Source organism: Equus quagga, chromosome 6 (genome assembly GCF_021613505.1).
Source record: "Equus quagga isolate Etosha38 chromosome 6, UCLA_HA_Equagga_1.0, whole genome shotgun sequence".
In the NCBI taxonomy this organism is placed as follows: Eukaryota; Metazoa; Chordata; class Mammalia; order Perissodactyla; family Equidae; genus Equus; species Equus quagga.
This window is the reverse complement of record NC_060272.1, coordinates 52,852,371-52,862,959: the sequence shown is the minus strand read 5'-3', so window position 1 is coordinate 52,862,959 and position 10,589 is coordinate 52,852,371. Positions and strand designations below refer to the sequence as shown.

General features: G+C 37.9%; 1 pseudogene; it reads left to right on the top strand.

Annotated features, from left to right (window-relative positions):
* The first annotated feature begins 399 nt into the window (after positions 1–399).
* LOC124241395 (protocadherin-8-like) overlaps positions 400–10,589 on the top strand; it is a 104,714-nt pseudogene continuing 94,524 nt past the window's right edge.

The window sequence follows — 10,589 nt, the reverse complement described above, 5'->3', positions numbered from 1 at the left end:
GCTCCCTCTATATGGAGGCAGACCCGGAACTGTGAGCGAGAATGAGTCCTGCCCTGCAAATCCATCGATGCTTATGGGGCTATCTAGAGCATGTACTTTCAAGAAAAGGCATATCCAAAGAATTCTTGATGAGAGATGGGCCAATGAATGTGGTCTTAAAAGTCTTTTTTGGGTCTTTTAAGAGAAGAATAAGAATGGGCTTATTCTTTGGGGGCAGGAGCGTGCAGTGCTGAGAACAAGTGGGAGTAGGGTAGGAAATGTGCTGTTAGCCCTTAACAGTATCTTGAAGGAAAAAGAACTCTAAGCTTGGGGCATCTATCTTATAAAAGAGGCAGGTTAAGAGTATCTTGAGCCTTGGACATTTAATATGTTTTTAAAACAAACTCCAAAGTCTGGACAGTGTACAATTAGCAAACAGACACATAATATTTTGCCCAACAAATCAAAGCAAAAAATATAAATCATTAGAGAAAGTAGAAGTAGAAATAAAATTTAAGTTCAGACGCAAGCAAGCAGATAGGCTCATTAATGAATAGTCACTTAAGGAACAAATAAGATTTAAAATGCTCCCAGCTTTTGGATGGTTGAAAGCTAGCCATAGCTAGACAACTATGTACACAGATTAAAAGAAAATGGTGCAATGCAGTTTCTTGTTAAATCCCTTTAAAGTTTTCCAATAGCCCGAAGCGTCTGTCAAAATCCTGGGGAGGTGCTACAAAAGACTATTTTAAACCTCCAAATTCAGGGCACCTGAAGAAGGAAAAGCGCATGTCATTTTCCCTCTTGAGGATAAACAGCCTTGCCATGTATAAATTGTGAAAACTGTTATAAACATACAACACTTGCACTTCACAGAGTCTATGTGGATCTCTCTAGACTTGGATATTTTTTTAATTGTAAAAATATTTAAGTTGCCTCATGTACCTTTTTTTTTTTAATTGACCAAATTCTGGGTATTTTTTTACAGGAAGCAAAAAATCAAGGTGAAGCAGAACTCCTGGGCTCTGGAGAGGCATCTGGTTTTCAGGATAAATCTCTAAGATAGAACCTCACCATGTTGGACGTCCAATCTTCAGACAAATCCTCCAAAAAAGCTCTAAGGGCCAGATAAGTCATCTTTAACATGCTTTCTTCATACGGTCTTAGAGAAAATATGCCCACAAGCTAATGTGAGAGGTAGAGCAGAACCAGATAGAAGCTTACATCTTCTATCTGAGAGTCAGAGTGTTGAGCGTATAGATGAATTTTGATACATGTTCAAAGTGACCGTTGGCCTCTTACAGTTTCCTATACTTCTAGTGGGCAACCTGTGGGGATGCCAATATTGGGAAGCAGAGCAACCCAAAGCAACTGTATTCAAATTAAGGTAGACAGAAAACCCGGCTTCGGTTATCTGCCAGACTGCTATACTATCTCTTTCTCAACTTCACATTCCATCAGAAGTAGGAAGGTGGGGGAAGTGGGTGAACTCTTCCATCTCTTCTATTATCACCCTTTCTTTGAGGCCCTATTCAGCCCAAGGTGGGTAAGTAAAGGGACACTGCTTTATTTTATTTATTTTGTCTTCCACCCAGAAACATACTACCCCAGCCTTTCATCTTTTTTGGACCAACTGATACAACTGTTTTTGTTTTCTTTTGTTTTAGAAGAAGGACATCAATCTTTTCCTGCCTTTGATTTGTTGAAGCAAAAGTTGCTATGAGTCACAAACTTGGCTTGCTTCATTTTAACACTTAGTATTTATATTTAGTATATAAATTTATATTTAGTATATAAATATACTGCATTAAAAAATTATAATGCAGGAATAAATGAGAAATGAGGCACCATTTTTAAATGAAGCATAACATATCAGATATGGAAAAATGTACACTTTGAGGGATTTTTACAAACTTCATGCTGAACATTCCCATGAAAGCCCCACACAGGTGAAGAAATAGAAAACTACCAGAACCCCAGAAGACCCCTTGTGATCCCTTGCAATTCCTATCCTGACAAAGCTAACCACCAGTTTGACTTTTATCGCCGCTATTTTGATAGATCAGTTTTTTTTTTAATTTACTTTAAGTGGAATGATATAGTATGTATTCTTTTTTGTCTGGCTTCTTTCCTTCAACATTGTGGTTGTGAGAGTCAGTGTTGTTGGTATAGCAATACTTCATTCATTTTCATTTCTCTAGCACGTCACCAGGTGAACATGCTACAGTTCATTTATCCTTGCTACTGTGGATGAATGTTTGGGTTGTTTATAGTTTTTGCCTGTTATAAATAATGTTGTTGTGTGCCGTCCTGTACATACCTTTTGGTGAACATGTGTACCATCTCTGTTGGTTATATACTTGGGACTGGAATTGCTGGACCGAAGAGTGCACATATGTTTAGTATTATTAAATACTAAACAATTTTCCAATGTGATAATGGCAACTAACACTCTGGTTTGGGAGTTTGGGTTGCTCTACATTCTCAACATAACTTGACATGTATCTTTTACATTTTAGCCATTCTGGTAGCTGTGTGAATGGCACCATTTCTGAGAATATACATTGTAAAACAGAATAGTTAAGTTTAAAATAAAATGACATATATTTTCATGTTTTTTGAAGATTACATAATGTTCTGAGAGAGACAAATATACCGATGACCTCTCTGTGGAATTCTGATGACAGATCACTTATGTGTGGACCATGTTTTGAGGCTAGCTGGCCTTAATTATTCCATAAAAGATGTGCAGAGTTGCTTTCCAATGTAGGATCTTAGCATTTATAAAAATAAGATATTTTTCACTCGATTTCATGTTTCTTCGGTGTTTTGAAGAATTGTGATCAATACCTGATTGCAGGCAATTTGACCACTGGCTAATCTACACCAGCACAGAAAAGGAGCTGTTCGCATGCTAAAGACTCCAAAGCATTTTTCCCTGAGGTAATCTAGATTCTGCTGCCGTTTATTAATTCACCTTCCGTTATTTCTACAAACTCAGGGTTTTGGAAGGAAATCTACCTGTGCTTCTTATTGCATTAGAACTGTTCAAATTTGTCATTCGTTACTCTAAAATCACATTGAACATATTCACAAAACACCTAGTTCCGCGCTGACCACACAGCAACATCTGATCCCAACTGTTAACTAGCAATGCATTTGGTGGCAATGACAAATTAATTGGCCCAGAGTAAATCAGAGTATTTCTTTTCCTCACATAATAAAAGAGATATATTTGCTGGTTTTAAGACTTATTTACCAGCTAGTTGTTATTGTTCCAGCTGTTCAGCAGTCTCTTCAGGCATCTGGCTTGCAATCATTCTGTTTCATCATCCTTGATGCACCAACTTTGGCACTCGTGCTTGTTGTCTCATGGTTGTAAGATGGCTGCTATACTTCAGGCATCACGCCTACATTTCAGGAATGAAAGAGGAAAAGAGAGGGTGATTCCAGCCATATCTTTCCTATTTATCTGGAAAAGTAAGAGCCTCCAGAAGACCTCTGCTTATACCTCTGTATTAGTTATCTATTTCTGTGGGACAAATAAGCCCCAAATCAGTGGTAAAACAACAACAACAAGAAGAATACTTCAGGGGATAAATCAGATGAAAACAAAAGCCAAATAATTATTATTTTACAGTTTCTATGGATCAGAAATGCCACAGAGGGTTAGCTAGGTTGTTCTGGCCCAGGGTCTCTCAAGAAGTTCCACTTAGGATGTTGGTAGGGACTGCAATCACATGAAGGCATGACAGGGGCCGGAGGGTCCACTTCTGAGATGGCTCACTGCCAAGATGGCAGTTGGCAGGAAGCCTCAGTTACCCACCCCATGGGCCTCTCCATAGTCTCCGTATTGTATCCTCACATCACGGCAGTTGGCTTCCCCCACAGCAAGTGATTCAAGAGAGAGTAAGGCAGAAATCACATTATTTTATGAACTGGTCTTGCCAGACTAGCATTGTCACTTTGTCACTTCCTCCTTTTGAAGGGAGGAGTACCAAAGAATTTGTGGACATATATATATATAAATTTTTTTGTTTTGAAGAAGGTTAGCCCTGAGCTAACATCCACCACCAATCCTTCCCTTTTTGCTGAGGAAGACTGGACCTGAGCTAACATCCGTGCCCATCTTCCTCTACTTTATATGTGGAACGCCTGCCACAGCATGGCTTGATGAGCGGTGCATAGGTCTGTGCCCAGGATCCAAACAGGTGAACCCCAGGCTGCCAAAGAGGAGTGCCCCAAACTGATTCACTTGTTCAGTCTAACTAGAGTGGAGTCTGGAAAATAAATTTATCATCAGAGGCTATGCATATTCTTCCCTTGAACAAAACAGGGGGTCTACCAGCAGGAAGAAAGGGGAAAGGAAGGTTGGGAAGGCAACTAGCTCAAGAATTTGTATGTAATGGAATGTTTGAGAACTTGACCAAATAATTCTAGACTTTGAAGAAATGAACGGTTTAGAATAGATACAAAAATTTTGAAAAATAAGGCTTTTTAAGGGTGAGTAGGGGACTGATCAGACTTGTTAGACTTCAAGATGAATGAATATATAGGCAAATGAATAGAAAACAGTAGTATATAAATAGTATCTTTATATAGTATATAAATAGGTGCTAATTTACAGGAAATTAATATTGAAAGGGATGAGTTATTTCATAAATGGCATTGGAAAATATGCATTTGAGAAAGATTCATTTACATTCTTGCTATACAACAGAGTAAATTCTAGATGAATTAGACATTGAAACATGAAAAATGAAACCACTTTAAGGAAGTAGAAGAAATTTTAGGTAAATATTTACCTTAGACGGGGAAGAACTGTCTAAGCATATAAGCAATGGACTAAACAGCATGGAAAAGATTGATTTTAATATTTAAAATTACAAACTCTGTGTCAAAAACATCATAAAAATTTAAACACAAACAAGGAAATTATGCATTATTGATATTTTGATGGGGTATATTTATTAACAAGAAAAATACCTTAGCTTTCCTTGAGGTCTGTGGCCCTTTTCTGTGGAGCAAATATTTCAGATTAAAAATAAAACAGTGGGAAAATATTAATATATGATGAGTTAATATGACTGATAATAAAACCTCTATATTCTCACTAAAATGAGCAAAAACACAACCCTACAATTCACAGAACAGATAGAGCAAATGGCTAACAAGCAGGGATAAGTGGTCAACCTTATTAGAAATCCTAATGATGCAAATTAAAACAGAAATAAAATGTAATGTTTTACCTATCAGTGCAACACAGATTTTTAGTGTAAATACTCAGGTCTGGCCATAATGAGGTGAAAAGGGATTGTCAACTACTACTAGTCTATGCAAGGCAATTTGACATTCTTCATCAAGCCTCCAGCATGTTTGTACTTTTTCATCTGAAAATTTTACTTATGAGAATCTAGTCTAAGGAAATAACAGAAATGAATTAAAAGATGTAGGTATGAAGTGGTATGTCTCAACATCATTTATAGTAGAAACAAAAGGGAAATTACCTAGATGTCCCACAATAGACTCATAGCTAAACAAATCATCGACTGTCCATATGATGGAATATTTGGTTGTTGTTAAAATGTTTCAATAGGGGCTGGCCCCGTGGCCAAGTGGTTAAGTTTGTGCACTCTGCTGCACGGCCCAGAGTTTCTCTGGTTTGGATCCTGGGCGCGGACATGGCACTGCTTGTCAAGCCACGTTGAGGCAGCGTCCCACATGCCACAACTAGAAGGACCTGCAACTAAGATATACAACTATGTACCAGGGGGGTTTGGGGAGAGAAAGCAGGAAAAAAAAAAAAAAGATTGGCAACATTTGTTAGCTCAGGTGCCAATCTTAAAAAAAAAAAATTTCAATAAATTTCAATGACTTAGAAAAATGTTCATGATATAATTTTAATTATGAAAGCAACACAGTACATAAAGTATACGTGATAGAATATGAATTATGGAATTACATTATATGAGGATAAAAAAAGTTTGGGAGAAAATAGAACAAAATATTTGTAGTATTGTTTTTTCGGGGGGTGTAAGATTATGAAAAATTTGTATTTTATTTACATTTATGAACTTAAGTTTTCTATAGTGTGTTGCTCTTATGATCAGAAAAAAGGTACTCAGTAAACTCTAAATGCACTATTTTAAACATCATCTAACCTATCTTACTGCTCTTGTGGAGTTGTAGTGTGTGTGTGTGTGTGTGTGTGTGTGTGTGATAAAGACAGAGAGAGAGAGAGAAAGAGAGAGGGGGTGGAAGAAAGGGAGCGGGGGAGGAAGAGGGAGACAGAGGGGAAATTTGTGTACTATAATTCTAGGGAATTTATGTCTTAAAAAATACTAAACCTCATTTTGTCAGGAAGTGGTAGATTAAACCCTACAATAGTGCATTAACTCTTTCAGGTCACTAAGGGACCAATTAGTGCATTATGCTAAGGGGTACTAAATTGTATCCTGCTAGGCTGGAGGAGACCAGGCATGTCCCGAAGCTCTAACTCATATCACCACTGGGAAGTGATTCAAATCTGGAAAGAAGCTGGTTCATTGAATATTAATTGAATGGGTGAATAAATGAAGGGAAGGCCAAGAAGAAAGCTAACAAGCTAACATTTTTTGATTATTTTCTGTGTGCCAGGGGCTTCCCATTCATTATTTCATTTAATTCTCATGGCAAAAATATGAGGCCCATATTATTATTATTACCTTTTTCAGAGGAGGAAACTGAATTTATTCCATCGACACATAAACACTTTCCTGTCCTTCCTACGGGAAGATGTTGGCATTGACCTGAGATAGTCACTTCCTTGCCGTGGGCTGGAGTATGAAATCCCTCTTGGCCTCCCAGAATCTTCTTTCAGGCTGACTTATTCATGAAATTCCAGAGTGGAAGGTATTGTTCTTTTTTAGATTGTGGCTTTCCTGAGTCTTACATAGTAAGTAGTCTCCTTGGGGAGAGGGGGTAGGAAAGATATCTGGGGAATGGAAAACTTTTTGGGATATCAGTCATTTACACTGAAATAAGGCTACCTTGCATATTACTTTCTGATAACTATTTTTAATTTAAAAAAATTGAAATGAAGCAGAGGAGAGCAAAAGATTGCTTGGTGCCTAAGAAGGACAAAAAGGAGTGATCAAGACATAGAATAAGGGGCCTGGGGTTGCTCCCTACTAATTGTTGGTGCCACAAGTGTGCTTAGATGCCATTTCTCCTTTAATCTGCAAAGAGCAAAGAGCAGGCATTTGCAAGATGGTTGTGTGGGCTGCCCAGTGCAGGCACAGGCTGTTTTTGGGCCTTGGAGCAAAGGAAATTGGTTCATAAACAGAGAATACTCCTGCCTCATTTCATAAGACGCTCTAGCCCAGTACTGTGTTGACTAGTACTGCACAGACTTGTAAATGGTACGTGAAACTGACATAAGAAAACACAACACAGGAGTTGAATTCATTTCTTATAGGGATTCTGGGCTATGGGGAGAGTTGGTTGCTCTATTTCATATTTCTATTTAGAAGACTTTTTCCTTCTGGGAGGGAGTACTTTCCTGCACAGGTGGTGAGACACAGTTTTACATTTTAGATACTCAAGTTTTAAGTACCAAGTTCCACGTTCCTATTATTTCGTTTTTTTTAAAACAGAGACTTTAAGAAACAAGATGAAAATGCTGAAAGAAGCCTTTTTATTCTTTTCTTCTTCTTAGTTTGGGCACATTTATATTTAGGATTTCAAAGAATGAAGGGGGCAAAGCGTTTCTTTCTAGAAAGGAAATCCAAACTGGTGACATCTTTAAATAGATTTACACCCAAATTATACACTGCAAGTCTACAAGCAACATTACAAAAAAATCACCCACATGGCCTTTTGTATTGTGATCCTTTGTTTGATACTGAAACTGCTGTAGGAGGGAGAAAATAATGATTAGGCTTAAGCAAAGTGAAAATATATTTTCTCAGCTGGAAGCTGTTAATACTACAGCTGATAGAGACTTGGAGAATAACTCCTCTGTTGTGTGTTTAAAAAATAAATATACAAGCACTGGAATAATTCACAGGATGAGAAATCACAGGAAGGAGATAACAACCGGGCAGACCTGAGACTGATGGCTTTTCTGCTTATGGGGATGTTGCTCTTTTGCCCTAAGACCTGAACAGACAGTTCTTCTGGATGCTGTTTCCAGTCCTCTGGGTCCCGCTGTCTTTCAGTAAATACTACATTGCTAAGTCAGTCAAGGGCTTTACATTTTCATAGAAGACAGATTATTATTGGAAACATAGGCAGAGAGTTTAGGGTTGTAAAACTCCTCCACACTTAAAAAAATTAAATATAACTTCTTTTTTTCTTATTGTGAAAACAATGCATGTTCATGATAGAAAGCTTAAGAAATGTAGAGAAGCAAAAAGCAGAGTCTGTGTAACAATCCTTTTAAGGAGAGTGAATCACCAATCAGTAGTGGAGTGTATCTACTGTTCTCTCTCTTTTTCAATCCAATGAGAGTATTGTTTTTACAAAAAAAATTTTTCTTAAATGGTACATGTAATATTTTAATCTTCTTGTGTCTACTCCCCCATTAATTCCCGTGAATAGCAGTTAAAAATCTACACTTTGGAATCAGAACCTGCAATAATAAAATTCTCAGTCTGCTACTTACCATCTGGGTGATGTAAGTTTCAATTTCCTCCTCTGCAGAATGAAGGTAATGTTATCCAGTCCGCAAGGTGTATGAGGATAGAGATAAGGTGTGTAAGGTGCTTGGCACATGGTAAATGTTCAATAGCAGCTATCACCATTTTTCTTTCTTTCTCCCTTTTTGTACTTCTGCCATATTAGTGCCTTGCTCTGTCTTTTGCTGGGCTCAGCTGCTTCCAGTCTCCCTTCCCATACTAGTTCCATTTACAGCCATTTCAAAAGCTTTCTTTAGGCCTGCTCCCCAAGCTCCACCCTCAGGAGGCTGGAAGAGTTACTTGTGTCACCAGCAAACCCACTCAGCCTTGAGATAGGACATTGGCTTTCACAACCATTAATGAAAACTCACTCCCTCACATTTCTCATGTCTCACAGTAAGTGTGATGTGCTTTTCCTGATGATTCTACCTGCCAGGGACTGATACTTACAAACTTTGGATATCCTCTGAGTAACCATGGCTATACAGGGTTTATCCTAATTTTCTGCTTAATTTACAAAAGGAATGTCTTCACTTTTTGACTTCCAACCCTCCAACTTGCACATGTAACCACATCTGGTCTGCCTCTTCCCATTCCTCTGGCCATCCCCAAATGTCCTTGATATACTCCTTCCTACCAACCAGACTGAGTGTTCATGACACCAGGTCTTCTGATCTCAGTCCACAAACTTCAATCTGTTCTGCTATCTCACTCCATTATTAGTATATATTATAATTATTTATAACTCTACTAAAAGCTTAAGTGTACAGATTGTTGAGTTGCTTCCCATAATATTACTAAAATTGTACGTGTCATTCAAAAATATATATTTTTTAAAAGTTTTCCTTGACAGATGAAATAAGGAGTGAGCTTTTCCATCAGACTATGATCACCTGCATTAAGGAAAAAGCAGTGCTGAATATATTTAGGTTTGAGTACTGAGTATACTTTATTTTATAATGTATGAAGATGGAAATGTTTTGGACAAATCAGAGCAACATGGCCGTAGAATGTTTTGATTTCCACATTTCACTATATCCAACTGTCTCTGAAAGTAAGATAAAGAGTTGAGCCAATAATAATCAAGATCCCACTTATCTGAGAGAGGGATCTAAGGACTAAGAGTTGAAGATTCCTACCTCTTTCTGAACAAGCTTTGGGGAGAGGGGAGCATGTGGATGAGGTTCTGTTTTGATGGGCAGAAGCAGGGAAGCAGCATAAGAAGGCTGAGCCCCACCAAGGACTAGGGCTGCACTGGGGCACCTTTCCCCTGTTTCAGACTGGACTCTTATGACGTTCCCTGTGACAAGCAAGATGGAGGTGTCTGCTTAGAAACTCTTAAGTCATGGACTAAGAGCTATCATATACAGTAGCATATCAATTACCCAGCATATTCACATTCAGGGAACGTGGAGTCTGAGGAATTGTCCTTCCTTGGGTTCAGCAGTGGGGCAACAGGTGAGGAATGGGCAGTCCGTTGCACTTCCTTTTCTTTCTTTGCTTGCTGCACCCAGTAAGTATGGCCATTTCCTTGTCCAAGTGCCTGGTGTAATGGAATGCTTTGTTTAGTTGGCCAGTGTAAATGGGCTTGAGAAGATTCTTAAAAAGGATTTTAGTATGGCAATTTACAAACATACTCAAGATTCGAGAGAATAGTATAATGAACCCATGAACTACCACATAACTTCAGCTGTTTTCAACATTTTGCCAATTTTGTTTTATCTTTTGCTCTACCACTTACCTTCCATGCCTCCCTTGTAACTACAGTATTCTAAAGCAAATTTCAGAGAAGAAATTCTCTAAATGCTTACAGTAGATATCTCTAAAAGGATATTAAAAAAATAACATAACCACAGTACCATTCATCCCTAACAAAATTAGTAGTAATTCATTAATATCATCTAATATCTATTCCACGTTTAAATTTTCCTGATTGTCTAAAAAATCCATTGG